Below are 15,648 nucleotides of genomic sequence, written 5' to 3'. Positions count from 1 at the left end.
TGTGTGTGTATACTTTTTTTTTTTTTTTTTTCAGGCGGAGTCTCGCTCTGTCGACCGGACTGGAGTGCAGTGGCCTGATCTCAGCTCACTGCAAGCTCCGCCTTGCGGGTTTACGCCATTCTCCTGCCTCAGCCTCCCGAGTAGCTGGGACTACAGGCGCCCGCCACCTCGCCCGGCTAGTTTTTGTATTTTTAGTAGAGACGGGGTTTCACCGTGTTAGCCAGGATGGTCTCGATCTCCTGACCTCGTGATCCGCCCGTCTCGGCCTCCCAAAGTGCTGGGATTACAGGCTTGAGCCACCGCGCCCGGCCGTGTGTATATTTTTTTAAGTGGGCAAGGCATGGTGGGTCACACCTATAATATCATCACTTTGGGAGGCTGTGAGCCCTGGAGTTCAAGATCAGCCTGGGCAACATAGCAAGATCCTATCACTACAGAAAAATTAAAAATTAACTGGGCATGGTGGCATGTGCCTGTAGTTCCAGCTTCTTGGGAGCTTGAGGCAGGAGGACCACTTGAGCCCAGGAGTTTGAGGCTATAGTGAACTATGATCCCACAACTGCACTCTAGCCTGGGCAAAAGACCAAGACCCTGTCTCAAAGTCTCAACAAACAAAAGCTTATAACATTTCGTGGAAGCCTCATCTTCCTCAGATATGATGTTCTGGCTTTCTATTATAGTGAGTTACTGGCTTTCTGAATTATTTTCTAAGAGCTTCACGTTTGTGTTCCTGGCGTATTTTGTAAGTAGGTCCTGGCCAAGCTTCTTAGGGAACAAGTCACTCATTTTTTTCTCTCTTCAGGTGTCTTTGCAGCACAGTACTTCCATGAAATACAAAGTTAAATCTTAGACAATGTGCTATACAATATATCTTCAATATTTGAAAACAGAGACTCATATCTGCATCTTAGGATTAAATCACTAAATTGTTTTACCTACAAAATGATAAGCCCATATTACTTTTAACCGTAAGACCCAACAGCTGTGTTTGCTTTGGCAGCACGTTTACTAAAACTGGAATGATAAGAGAAGATTAGCGTGGTCCCTGTACAAGGATGACATGCAAATTCATGAAGTGTTCCATATTTAAAAAAAAAAAAAGATCTAGTAGCTGGCACAGAGTAGGTCGTTTATTATTACTGTTTGGTTTATTACTAATCTCTCAAGGTGTAATGAGGCAAAAACTGATATTAAGAAAAAAATTAATAACATTTGGAGGCATCATATTTATTGAGGCATTTTTAAGAGAAAACTGACATTTCATAAAGTTTTTTTCAAGAACAATTTTATTTTTAAATAATTTAGGGCCAGGCACAGTGGCTCACCCCTGTAATCTAAACACTTTGAAAGCCAAGGTGGGAGGATCACTTGAGGAATTCAAGACCAGTGTGGGCAACATAGTGAGACCTTGTCTCTACAAAAAAATTAAAGAAAAATTAGCTATTTATAGTGTGCATACCTATGTCCCAGCTACTTGAGAGGCTGAGTGGAAAGGATCCCTTGAACTCAGTAGTTGGAGGTTAGAGTGAGCCATGATTGTACCACTATACTCCAGCCTGAGCAACAAAGCAAGATTCTATATCTGAAAAAAAAAAATATGCATCTTTGCTGTATATGAGATAGTCCAAATGTGAAAACATTAAAAGATAACTTCCCATTCAGAAATCAGAAAACATTTTTCAATAACAAATAATAAAACTATTATGTTTTCAGTCAAATGTTACATGCTTCTTCCCAGATTCTGGGAATGTTGCACTTTCAACAAAGTGTCCAGTCAAATAAAACCAAGACACACAGACATCTCCCCCCAAAAAAATCAATGCAATTTAAAAAAATACTGACATTCCGTCTATGAAGACTATGAAGAAGCTATGCCCTGGTGATTTAATATTAGGATGGAGATGGAAGAACTGAAATGTCATGCAAAACTCTGAGCACCTTAAAATTGTGGCTCGAATGAAGCATTGCAGGAGAAGGAGAAGTAGAGGAAAGTCTTCACTTGGAAAGGCCCCAAGAATGATCTACATGAGTGAATCAAATAGCCAGGCACAAGGAGGTCTAGAAGTGCTTTTCTCCCAGCACAAGCATGTCTGAGTCTCATGTTAGACAGCTGAGTTTTATTCCTATAGAAGTCTAGCTATTTATGCAAATGTCTGAGATGCGTTTTCAGTTGCTTACGCAGAGAGCTCCAGCTTGCAAGTGGAAAGGTCACGCGGGAGCCCAGGCAGGAACCCCGCTCACTTGAGGCTTGCTCCTCAGCGTGGGGCCTGCAGGTGCCCACCTTCCCCATGTGGGCCACCTTATCAGAAGGAGTCTGAAATGTTGAAGTCCACAGGAAACAGTAAAAGAATGAGGGTTCTAGATTCTGCCACAAATAATCCTGTGTCTGCAGGCAATTAATTTTGCTGTACCTTTTTCTTCACATACTAGAAAAAGCTGAAAAGAAATCTTTGAGATCTCCCAAACATCCTCTGATTTTAGAGATGGGACTCATGATAACACGGATAGGAGTGACTTTCCTGGCATCATTTCACCCATTCATTCACCCACTGAGTGTTTACTTTGTGCCAGGCATATTGGACCTCAGGGAGCTTACAGTGAGGAGACCAACAAGTTTCCTGCAGTGGAAGTCTGGAAAAAAGCATAGAACAGAGAAAGTCTGCCATTATCTGCAGGAACCAGGGACACCTTCACAGAGGAGGGAACATATAGGCTCAGTTTTGAAGTAGGCATTTGCCTTGGGCCAGGGAGGAACTACATTCCAGGAAAAGGAGACTATTCCATGACAAGCTCAGGAGGCATTAACACATTGAGTATTCAAATAGCAGCAAGTTCAGCCAGTGGAATATCAGACTAGAGAGGAAATGATTAAGGGCTTGGAATGTTCCGTATTTCCACAAGGAAATAATTTTAGTTGGCATATGAACTAACGTTTGTTACTATAATAGTTATAGCAGAGAAATGCAACTAGAATTTGAAACCTATGCCTTTAAGGAGAATGTTGCTTAGAAGAAGAGTAAAACTAAACAGAGAGTAGTGTGAAATGCCTGTAAAGCAATAGTGGTGGTAAAACTTGAAAACAACAAAAGGTGGAAGATGAAAGGGGGAGGGAGGAAGGGAAGGCAGGGGGCAGAGGTTGAGAAACTATCAATTACTATGCTCAATACCTGGGTGATGGATCAATCATACCTCAAACCTCAGCACCATGCGAGGAACAGGCAGGTGCAATGCAGGAAAGGGCATAGCAGATGTGAGAGCTATTTAAAGGTAGAATCCACAGGAATTGGCCATTACTGGATATGGCTACTAAGGGAGAAGGTATCCAGGATGATTGTTCAGCTATCCAGTTGGAAAACGGGGCAAACGGCAGGACCATTCTCCAGGACAGAGAACACAAGAAGAGTCGGGAGGAATGATGTTGCATGTTCACCATGAGCAGGGGCATTAATTTCAACCAACAGTCTGTAGTTCACAGGCTGGCTATAGACACACCCGTGGACACCAACTTGAATATTGGGAACGGGGATGCGGGGAAAGGAGATGCCCAGTGCTGTGACCTCTGGACTGGAAACCCTGCTGAAACGATTAGGAGGGCTAAATGTTTCTCTTCTGCTTAATAACGTAAGTTCTATCTCACAGGCTCAGCAGCTGCCCTGTAGCTAGTTGTTGAGGTGGGCAAGACAGCTATTAATTAAGGTGTGCAGTCTAGCTGACACCTGATAGTACTGCTGTGTCCTCTGGCACACAGCAGCCCATGTCTCCAATTTAAAGGGCAGAAATTAAAAGCTATGCAACCTGACCTCACAAGCTTGAGCTCCCCTGAACTGTGGCTGGATCCCTAGACATACACCAGGCAGAATCCACGTCTGTACATTTAGTCCCTGCAGCCTGCAGAAACCTAACACCTTTTCCCACCCACTTCCAGTGCCACCAGGAAATTAGCACTCACCCAGGTACTGGGTCATAATTAAACCGAACAAAAAGACAGCTGTTCCTACCTTTCTTTTTTAATCACCAACATGCAGCCTTGGGGATTACCAGCTTTGGGTTGATTTAGGGAGGATTACTCTTTCATTAGTTTCCAGGGTCAGTTCCAATACACTGACATGAGAGCCCTTTAAAATGCCCTTCCATGCCAACAGTTCATCCCTTTCCATGACTGAAAGGTTAGGTTTTTGGAAGCCACTGGCAGCCTACTATTTGCCAGACCCCCAAATATCTGATTTTTTAACCAGAAACAACACCCCAAAATGATTCTGCACTGATTTTCTAGTGTATATGAGATGTCACTCTAAATCCCCAATGTAGTCTCTAATAATGATGAGAAGGAACAAATGTGGGAAAAGAACAAATGTGGAGAGCTCAAGCTTGTGCATAACAAAGAAAACCATTTACAGAGTGAAGAGAATTCACAGAGTGGGAGAAAATATCTGTATACCACACATCTGATAAGGGGTTAATATCCCAAATATATAAGAAACTCAACTTAATAGCAAGAAAACCTGATGTTTAAATGGACAAAGGACTTGAATAGATATTTTTTAAAAGATGACATACAAATAGCCAACAGATTTATTTAAAAATGCTCAACATCACTAATAATCAAGGAAATGCAAATTAAAATCACAATGAGAGATTATCTTACACGTGTTAGAATGACTGCCATCAAAAAGACAAAAGATAACAAGTGTTGGCAAGAATGTGGAGAAAAAGGACCACTTGTATACTGTTGTAATGTAAATTAGTACAGCCATTATGGAAAACAGTATGGAGGTTCCTCAAAAAAACTAAAATTAGAATACCATATGATCCAGTAACCCCACTTCTGGGTATATATTAGAAAGAATTGAAATCAGTACACTGAAGAGATATCTGTACTCCCATGTTCACTGCAGCATTGTTCACATAGCCAAGATATGGTATCATGCTAGGTATCCATTAACAGAGAAAATGTGGTATATATACACAATGGAATACTAGTCAGCCTTTAAAAAGAAGGAAATTCTGTCACTGGGACAATATTGTGACATATTGGACTGTGTGAAACAATCTATGCACAGAAAGACAAACACTACACAATCTCACTCATATGTGCAATTTAAAATAGTCAAACTTACAGAAGTAAAAAATAGAAAGACAGTTACCAGGAGTAGAGAGTGGATGAGAGATGCTGACCAAAGAATACAAAGTTGCAGTTAAATAGGAGAATAAATTTTTGAGATCTATTGCACAGTACGGTGACCATAGTTAATAATTATGTATTATATATTTCAAAACTGCTAAAAGAATAGATTTTAAATGTTCTCAGTATAAAAAACATAAAGTATGTGATACATATGTTAATTAGCTTGATCTAATCATTCCACAGTGACTACACATATCAAAACAGTACATTGTGCCCCATACTCCATTAACATATATAACTGTCAATTAAAAGTAAAACTTTTTTTTTGGAGACAGAGTCTCACTCTGTCTGAAGTGCAGTGGTGCAATCTCAACTCACCGCAACCTCTGCCTCCCAGGTTCAAGCGATCCTCCCACCTCAGCCTCCAGAATAGCTGGGACTACAGGTGTGTGCCACTGTGCCCACCTAATTTTTTAGTAAAAACAGGGTTTCACCACGTTGGCCAGGCTGGTCTCAAACTCCTGACCTCATGTGATCCACCCATCTAGTTTTCCCAAAGTGCTGGGAATACAGGTGTGAGACACTGTGCCTGGCCTAAAAATAAAACTTAAAAAAAAAAAATAGTTGAAGAAGGATATACCATGCCACCGTTAATCAAAAGATAGCAAGAGAAGTTATATTAATTTTAGGCAGAGCAAGCTTCAGGGAAAGGAAAGGTATCACAGATAAAGATGGGACACTGCATAACACTAAGGGGGTCAATCTCCAAAGAGGCGTAACAATCTTTAATGTATATGTGCCTAACAACAGAATACCAAAATGTGTGAGGCAAAAACCAATAGAAATGCAAAGAGAAATAGAAGAATCCACTATTATAGTGGACACTTCAAAGCCCTTCTATCAGAAATTGACAGATCCAGCGGGCAGAAATTCAGTAAGTACACTTGAATTCAACAACACCATCAATCAACTAAATATAATGGATATTTATAGACTAATTCATCCAACAACAGCAGGATACACATTATTCTCAAGTTCATGTGAAATACTCACCAACATAGACCATATTCTGGGCTCTTAAAACACCTTAACAAATTTTTTAAAAACAGAAATCATGAAATTGGATCCTTATCTTATACCATATATAAAAATCAACTCAGAATGGATTAAGGACTTAAATATAAAACCTGAAATGTACAACTGGAAGAAGAAAACACAAGGGGAAAGCTCCATTATTTTGGCCTGTACAATAACAGAAAGCTGGAAAATCTCAAATTACTTGGAGATTAATCAACACACTTCTAAATTACACATGAGTCAAAAAAATCAAGAGAAATTTAAAAATATTTTGAATTAAATGAAAATGAAAATACAGCTCATCAAATTTTGTGGGATGCAGCAAAAGTAGTGCCTGGGGAAATTAAAGCATTGTATGCACATATTAGTAAAGAGGAAAGCTCCAAAATCAATAATCTTCCACCTTGGAAAACAAGAAAAAGAAAAGCAATTAAACCTGACATAAGCAGAAGACAAGAAATAACAATTAGAGTAGAAATCAAAAAAACTGAAAACAGGAAATCAATAAAGAAAATCAACAAAACCAAAAGCTGGTTCTTTGAAAAAAATCAATAAAATCAATGAGCCTCTAGCCAGGCTAACTAAAAAGCCAGGGTGGTGGTGGGAAAGGCAAATTACTAATATCAGAAATGACAGAGGAGATATCACTACAGATGTCACAGACATTAAAAAGATAATAAAAGAATTCTATGAACAACTCTATGATCACAAATCTGATCACCTAGATGAAACTGATCAATTCCTTGAAAGATAAAATCTGCCAAAACTCACACAAGAAATGACAATCTAAATAGATCTATATTTATTAAAGAAGTTGAAACAATAATTAATAAACTTAAAAATACAGAAAATTCCAGGCCTAAATGGGTTCACTGTTGAATTCTGTGAGCCATTTAAGGAAGAAATTATACCAATTCTCTAAAATCTCTTTCAGAAGATAGAAGTAGAAACAAAACAATCAGGATTTATCCTATGAGCCCTGATTTATCCTATGAGGCCAGCATTACCTAATACCAAAATCAAACAAAGACATTGCAAGAAAAGAAAACTACAGACCAATATCTCTCATGAACATAGATACAAAAATCCTCTGCAAAATATTAACATATTAAGTCCAAGAATGTAAGAAAGAATATATATCACAACCACAAGATTTATCCCAAGTATGCAAGGCTGGTTCAACATTCAGAAATCAATTAACATAATCTATCACATCAACAGGTTAAAGAAGAAAAATAACACTATATCTTTTTTGTTGTTGTTGTTTGTTTGTTGTTTTTTTAGACAGAGTCTCACTCTGTACCAGGCTGGAGTGCACTGAAACAATCTTGGCTCACTGCAAACTCTGTCTCCCAGTTTCAAGTGATTATTGTGCCTCAGCCTCCCAGATTGCTGGAATTACAGGTGTGGGCCACCACACCCAGCTAACTTTTTTTGTATTTTTAGTAGAGACAGGGTTTTGCCATGTTGACCAGGCTGGCCTTGAACTCCTGACCTCATGTGATCCACCCACCTCGGCCTCCCAAAATGCTGAGATTACAGATGTGAGCCACTGCACCCAGCCTATCAATAGATGCAGAAAATGCCTTTGACAAAGTCCAATACCCACCCATGATAAAAACTCTCAGGAAACTAGGAATAGAGGGGAACTTGCTCAATTTGATCAAGAATATCCATTAAAAACCTATAGCTAACATTATACTTCATGGTGAGAAACTTAAGGTTAAGAAACTTAAGGTTAAGACCATAATGGCAAGGATGTCCCCTCTCACCACTCCTTTTTGTCATCATACTGGAAGTCCTAGCTAATGCAATAAGACAAGAAAAGGAAATAAAAGGGATAAAGGCTGGGAAGGAAGAAATAAAACTCTGTTCATAAATGACAGGGTACTCTATGTCAAAAATCCAAAAGAATCAACAAAAAAATCCTGGAACCAGTAAGCAATTATAGTAAGGCTACAGGACACAAGGTTAATATACAAATCAATTGCTTTCCTATATAACAGTAATGAGCAAGTGGAATTTGAATTTAAAAACACAATACCACTTATATCAGCCTCCCAAAACATAAAATGCTTATGTATAAATCAAACAAAATATGTACAAAATCTGTATGAGGAAATCTTAAAAGCTCGATGACAGAAATTAAAGAACTAAATGGAGAGATATACCATGTTCATGAATAGGAAGAGTTAATATTTGGCCAGTCATGGTGGCTCACACCTGTAATCCCAGCACGTTGGGAGGCCAAGGCAGGAGAATCACTTGAGCCCTAGAGTTCAAGAGCAGCCTGGGGAACACAGCGAGACTCTGTCTCTCCAAAAATTTTAAAAATTCACCAGGCATAGTGGTGTGCTCCTGTTGTCCCAGCTACTCAGCAAGCTGGGGCAGAGAATCGCTTGAGTCCAGGATCAAGGCTGCAGTGAGCCATGATCACACCACTGCACTCCAGCCTGGGAAACAGAGTAAAACCCTGTCTCAGAAAAAAAAACAAAAACCCTCAATATTTTCATATCAATTCTTCCCAACATGAGTTATAGATTCATTGCAATCCCAGTCAAAAACCTGGCAAGTTATTTTGTATAAATATTTTTAAAAACTAATTCTAAAATTTATATGGAAAGGCAAAAAGGCCTAGAATAGGCAACACAATATTAAAGGAAAAAAACTAAGTTGGAGAACTGACACTACCTTACTTCAAGACTATGAAGCTACAGTAATTAAGGCAGTGTGGTATTGATGAAAGAATAGACCAACATATCAAAGGAACAGAATTCAGAACCCAGAAACAGACCCACATAAACATAATCAACTGATCTTTGACAAAGAAGCAAAAGAAAAACAATGGAACAAAGATCATCTTTTTAACAAACAAGGCTAGACCCAGACATGAAAAAAAAAAAAAAATGAATCACAGGGGCTAAATGTAAAGTAAAAGACTATAAAACTCCTACAGGATAATAACATAGGAGAAAACCTAGATGATCTAGGGATTTGTCTTGTCTAGAGACAGGTCTCGCTCTGTCCTCTAAGCTGAAGTACAATGGCATGACCATAGCTCACCATAGCCTCAAACTCCTGTGCTCAAGGGAGTCTCCCATCTCAGCCTCCTGAGTAGCTGGACTACAGGAGCACACCACATCAAGTTTGTTTATTTATTTATTTAGACTAAGATGGTAGGCCATAAAATAAGTCATAATAGATTGAAAAGGATTAAAATGATTGAGACAAATTCTGACTATAATGAAATTAAATTAGAAATCAAGAGATCTGCAAAATCCCCAAATGTTTAGAAGTTAAACATGCTTGTAAGTAAACATGCTTGCAAGTAATCAATGAGTCAAAAAAGAAATCACAGGAAGACAAGAAAATATTTTGAACTGAATTAAAATGAAAACACAGTATATCAAAATTTGTAAGATGGAGCTAATGCAGTGCTGAAAAGGAAATTTATAGCTTAAATTGTGTTAGAAAAAAGGTATAAAAATCAATGGTTTAGGCTTCTAGTTTAAATAGCTACAGAACAAATTAAACCCAAAGTATGTATAAGAAAGAAAATAGGCTGGGTGTGGTGGCTCATTCCTGTAATCCCAGCACTTTGGGAGGGAGAGGCAGACTGATCATCTGAGGGCAGGAATTCAAGACCAGCCTGACCAACATGGAGAAACCCCATCTCTACTGAAAAAATACAAAATTAGCTGGGCGTGGTGGCACATGCCTGTAATCCCAGCTACTTAGGAGGCTGAAGCAGAAGAATTGCTTGAACATCGGAGGTGGAGGTTGTGGTTGAGCCAAGATCATGCCACTGCACTCCAGCCTGGGCAACAAGTGTGAAACTCCATCTCAAAAAAAAAAAAAAAAAAGAAAAGAAAGAAAATAATAAAGAGGAAAAAAATCAAATAACAGACAATGAACATTGAAAATCAATGAAACCAAATACTGGTTATTTTATTGTAAAACATAACACAAAAGTACACAAACAAAAAAATACATATACAGCACAATGATTTATCAAATACCATGAAACTACCACATGGTCTTTGAAGAAAGACCATGACCAGCACCCAGAGGCATCCTCCCATCATGTCCCCTCCCAATTCTGTCTTTCCCAAAGTAATGACTATCCTAACTCATGCAAATAACTTCCTTGCTTTTCATTACCACCAGTGAAGGCACCTAAGAACTTGAAAGTCCAGAGTTATTTTACCTATTTTTTTAATCTTCATATAATTCAATATGTACTAGATATGTTTGTTGGCCATTCACATATCTGCCTTTGTGTGTTCAAATCTTAACCAAGCTGCCTTTGAAAAGATGAGCAAAAAAAGCTGACAACCTTCTTCCTATGCTAAGCAAGGCAAGAGAAGGCTCAAATTACCAACATTAGCAATGAAAGAAAGGACATAAGTAGAAATCTTACCGATATTAAAATAGGAAAACATCATGAACAACTTTATGTCAATTAGACAACCTACTTTACACAAAATAAATAAACCAGCTAGGTATAGAGGAATATGCCAAAACAGGCCGAGCACAGTGGCTCATGCCTGTAATCCCAGCACTGTGGGAGGCTGAGGCGGGTGGATCACCTGAGGTCGGGAGTTCAAGACCAGCCTGGCTAACGTAGTAAAACCCTGTCTCTACCAAAAATACAAAAAGTAGCTGGGTGTGGTCATGCACGACTGTAATCCCAGCTACTTCAGAGTCTGAGGCATGAGAATCACTTGAACTTGGGAGGCTGAGGTTGCAGTGAGCCAAGATCACACCACTGCATTCCAGCCGGGGCAACAGAGTGAGACGTCATCTAAAAAAAAAGAAAAAAAAAAAGTATTTGTATGTATGTATGTATATATATTTTTTTTTTCCCCAAAATAAATACTTAAGGAAATTTCTTACCTTTTGAAAACCTTCCAAACTGTCCCTAGACCCATGTGGAACCCTAAGTCATTTAAAAGAGAGGACTACATGTCAAGTTAGGCCTGCAAAAACATCTTTAAGTGCCTATAATGTGTGCTACACACTGAGAATTCAAATTAAAGATACGGTTTTTTCTTATAGTTGTACAATCTTCATGTGGCTTAAAGACTTCTGGAAATACAGACATGAGTAAGAGACAACACTAGATTTATTAAAGATCATAATGCTATCATTTATTGAAGAAAAAAAGCAAAAAAAAATTGTGATGGGGAGGAGAGACAGCTTGGCAACATTCCTTTTAAAGTTAAGTTAGCATAAAGAAAACAGTATTTATTAAATGAAATAGATTTTCAAGGTAGGAAAAGTAGTACTCAAGAATGTGTTTTTGGTTACAAAAATTTAGTTACACAATCAGTAGCATTCAAAATTAGTTATGAGTATTTATACAATTACAAAAAAGGATTCATGTTTCAACCAAGTGTTTTAAAAGCTCAAACATTTTAAAACGGGCACAATATTCTAAAGGCATATAAATTCACCATGGGCTTTTGAATGTCCTCACTCCCAACTTCATAATCAAAATTTACAGAAGCAGCAAAAGATCAGAGTTCAGAGGGCTTTTTTCCCTTTCCTTATTTAAGGTTGCAAACACATTGACAAAGGCAAAATAAACACCTTTCATAGCAGAAAGACCAAAAAATTGAATGTAAACTATAGCTCTCCCTTAGGGGATTAAACAAATACAAGGTTCATTTGTACTTAGAACAAGGCTCATAACTTCTTGTCGCATGGACATTCAACAGGCACAGAGCAACATTCACCCAAATACCAGCTGCAATTTGTCCTTTAAGGATGCCTCACAAGGATATTATGTCCAGGTAGCCAGTACATATCAGGGACCAGCTGTCCTTTTGTTGTTTGTGGCTATGTATTAAATGTAGTCGCATTACTTTGTTGTGAATATGTACCATCATTTGCTACAATGCTATGAACTGACCTTTAATTTTACTTTTTTTAGCAAATTATTCCAAATCCTGAATAACCTTTCATTTTAAACAGCAAAGTTTCTCCTGTCTAGTGGACTCATGGTTACAGATCATCCTGTCTACAGAAAATCATTTTGTACATTTCTTAGCCCATTATCAGTTTATCTACTCCTGCTAGAAAAGGACATAATTTTTTGTCAATTTACATTAACAAAGGCACTGCTACTCCCCATTTATCTTGCTGCTACAAAAACTGGTAAGTCAAGGGTAAAGCTTAAGTAACAGGGACTATGACTTTAGGGTAGAAGTGAAAATAACCAAAGTGGAACTAAATACCCTATTCTTGAGTGAACTGAGATCAAGTAAACTTCGCCAGACTTTCTTCTTAACTATAAAACTATTAACCCAAGGTAAAGTCACACAATTTTACCTCCCAAAACACTTTTAAAATAAAAATTTCCAAAAACTTTAGATGTCTAGGTTTTGTTATATCTTACCAAGAGTTACACAGTCGTAAATCTATATTTAACTTCAGCTAAACATCTATTCACTTTTTAAAAATGCTGTCTGCAAATAAACTACTGGACATCTTAAGCTTACTAAAAAAAACTTACGATTTTTAAATTAAAAAAAACTAGAACAAAAATCTAGCAAATAGCTTCATGTATCTTTAAACACTGATTCTTAAAAATTTATACGCTGAAAATGAGGTTTGAGAATAGGTATTTTAAACTATTTATAATCCTACAGTCGACTCTAGTCAGAAGTTATCTGAGCAAAGAGAAAATAAACAAAGTCTGGCATAAACAGTCCCATAGAAAATAGAATCCACAGCCATGGGGCTGCCCTTCAATTTCCCAATTCATTCCACTAAGTCTCATGATGCAACATCTGTCACTTTCATAGGGAAAACTGAAGCCAAGCCAGATCCTCCACACTTTAAGATATGGTCCCTTATTATCTATTTGAACAGAAGTATCAAAAAGTGATTTTTTAAAATTTATTTATTTTTGAGACAGAGTCTCGCTCTGTTGCTCAGGCTGCAGTGCAGGGGCATGATCTCGGCTCACTGAACTTCCACCTCCTGGGTTCAAGCAATTCTTGTGCCTCAGCCTCCCTCCCAAGTAGGTGGGATTATAGGCACACACCAGTTACCCTGGCTGATTTTTTTGCTGTTGTATTTTTTGTAGAAATGGGGTTTCGCCCTGTTGGCCATGCTGCTCTTGAACTCCTGGCCTCAAGCGATCCACCCACCTCAGCCTCCCAAAGTGCTGGGATTACTTTGGGAGTGTGAGCCACTGCACCCAGCCAAAAAGTGATTTTATTTGGAATGCATTTCATGATTTTATTTCTTGCTCCTTGAGCATGCAGTGATTAGGGTGGATGGGAGGTGGCACTCAGGCAGATAATTCACAAAGTCTCCACACAAGGGTGATAGACAGATGATCCAGCACTGAGATAATCAACCCAGTGAAAATGCTACACTGGGGATAACGTTTTGCCCTTTCCAGAGACAAGGTATCTTGAGCTGGGGTCTGAGCTACGGCTATTGGAGGAGCAGAACTGAAGGCTCCCTTGGAGCCCATTCTGCAAATGCGGATGCATTTCAGATAATGAGACAAGAGATGGGATTGAGTTAGTACACAGCACGTCCAATACTCAACAAGCAACCTCAGAGAAGCTGCGACAAGACGGAGAGGGGACTGGAAGCCATCTCTTCTGGTCTGAAGGGCAGTGCTTCTCCCAAGACGGCATTCAGAGAGCCAACAGCCCAGGGCAGATCACGCCAGGACAGTGCTTCCACATGGCTGGCTGAGTACCACATTCCCATCTGCAAAAGAGTCACTTTATTGGTTCCCTTAACTTCCAAAATGCAGCGAGCCCTCCTTCACCCAGCAGTGAACAGAAGAGAAGGGAATGCAGGTCTGCAGGGAGATAGAGACCATTATTAACCACAGGTCTGAAACCCTAATTCTTTACTCACTCATCAGGTTGCTTTTAACCACTGCTGTTGCTTGGTAACAGGTTTCAGCAGATTTGAAATGGATTTCTTCCTCCCACAGTCTAACAAAAACAAGTAGGGAAACAACTAAAGAATAGGGCAACTTAAGGAAAACCCTGGGAGGCAGGGTCATGCAAAAGCTGTCTATGGTGTCCTGAGGGGAGCTGTCTGAGCAAACTGGCCACAGGCAGTGAGTGAAAGCAAAGCAGAAGCCTTTCTACAAGACCCATCTCCTGCCAAGAACCCCTCCCTGATGCCTCCACTGGTGGGGTCTGGGATAGGCTCTTTACCCTCTCAGAGGATGGAGGCAATACCATTCACTGGGCAGTCACTGTGAATACTGAATGAGAAAAAACATGGCAGTGTCCACAGGGCCAGGCACATAGTATTAGATAAGTATTCGTTAGATAAATTAATGACTAGAGACATTCACTCTCATCTTCCAAAGTTGCCAGTTATTTCTGGGATTAAATAACACCTACCCTACTGAGGCTCTACTTATGCCAAGCCCTATTCTAAGCACTTGACATGGCTCACTGACATCTTGCAATGACCCAGCAGGAATTGTTATTCCCATAATTTTTAAACAGATGAACAAACTGAGGAACCAGAGGTTAGGTAACTTGTTCAATATGACACAACTAGTATATGACTAGTCCCAGCTCACACCAAGATGCAACTGACTTCAAAGACTACATTCACTACTATTATGCTATAAATAAGCCTATAAAGCCCTGGTGACATCTTAGTACCCTGGCCTCATGTCCCACAAAGTCAATCCAGGGATTAAAAAGGACATGGGGCTGGGCGCGGTGGCTCACGCCTGTAATCCCAACACTTTGGGAAGCCAAGGCAGGCGGATCACTTGAGATCAGGAGTTCAAGACCAGTCTGGACAACATGGTGAAACCCCATTTCTACTAAAAATACAAAAATTAGCTGGGTGTGGTGGCACACGCCTGTAGTCCCAGCTACTTGGGAGGCTGAGGCACGAGAATCGCTTGAACCCGGAAGGCAGAGGTTGCAGTGAGCTGAGATCATGCCACCACGCTCCAGCCTGGAAAACTGAGGGAGACTGCATTTCAAAATTAAAGCAGTGTGTAGAGGGAAATTTATAGCACTAAATGCCCACAAGAGAAAGCAGGAAAGATCTAAAATCGACACCCTAACATCACAATTAAAAGAACTAGAGAAGCAAGAGCAAACAAATTCAAAAGCTAGCAGAAGACAAGAAAGAACTAAGATCACAGCAGAACTGAAGGAGAGAGAGACCACGAAAACTCATTCAAAAAACCAATGAACCCAGGAGCTGGTTTTTTTAAAAGATCAACAAAATAGATAGACTGCTAGCCAGACTAATAAAGAAGAAAAGAGAGAAGAATAAAATAGGCACAATAAAAAATGGTAAAGGGGATATCACCACCTATCCCACAGAAATACAAACCACCATCAGATAATACTATAAACACCTCTACGCAAATAAAGCAGAAAATCTAGAAGAAATGGATAAACTCCTGGACACATACACCCTCCCAACACTAA

The 15,648-nt window shown here is 39.2% G+C and overlaps 1 long non-coding RNA gene across 1 annotated transcript; it reads right to left on the bottom strand.

Moving 5' to 3' along the window:
- Positions 1 to 11,330: 11,330 nt before the first annotated feature.
- On the bottom strand, positions 11,331 to 15,338 carry LOC105505552. The gene is made up of 2 exons (XR_001000765.1): positions 12,213 to 15,338; positions 11,331 to 12,116 (listed from the first exon to the last, which is right to left on the bottom strand). It is a non-coding gene; the product is annotated as an uncharacterized LOC105505552 (long non-coding RNA).
- Between the last annotated feature and the right edge of the window lie 310 nt (positions 15,339 to 15,648).

This window comes from Colobus angolensis, unplaced genomic scaffold (assembly GCF_000951035.1).
Source record: "Colobus angolensis palliatus isolate OR3802 unplaced genomic scaffold, Cang.pa_1.0 Scaffold126, whole genome shotgun sequence".
In the NCBI taxonomy this organism is placed as follows: domain Eukaryota; kingdom Metazoa; phylum Chordata; class Mammalia; order Primates; family Cercopithecidae; genus Colobus; species Colobus angolensis.
Note: the sequence above shows the minus strand (reverse complement) of the source record. Positions and strands in the feature narration are given on the sequence as shown.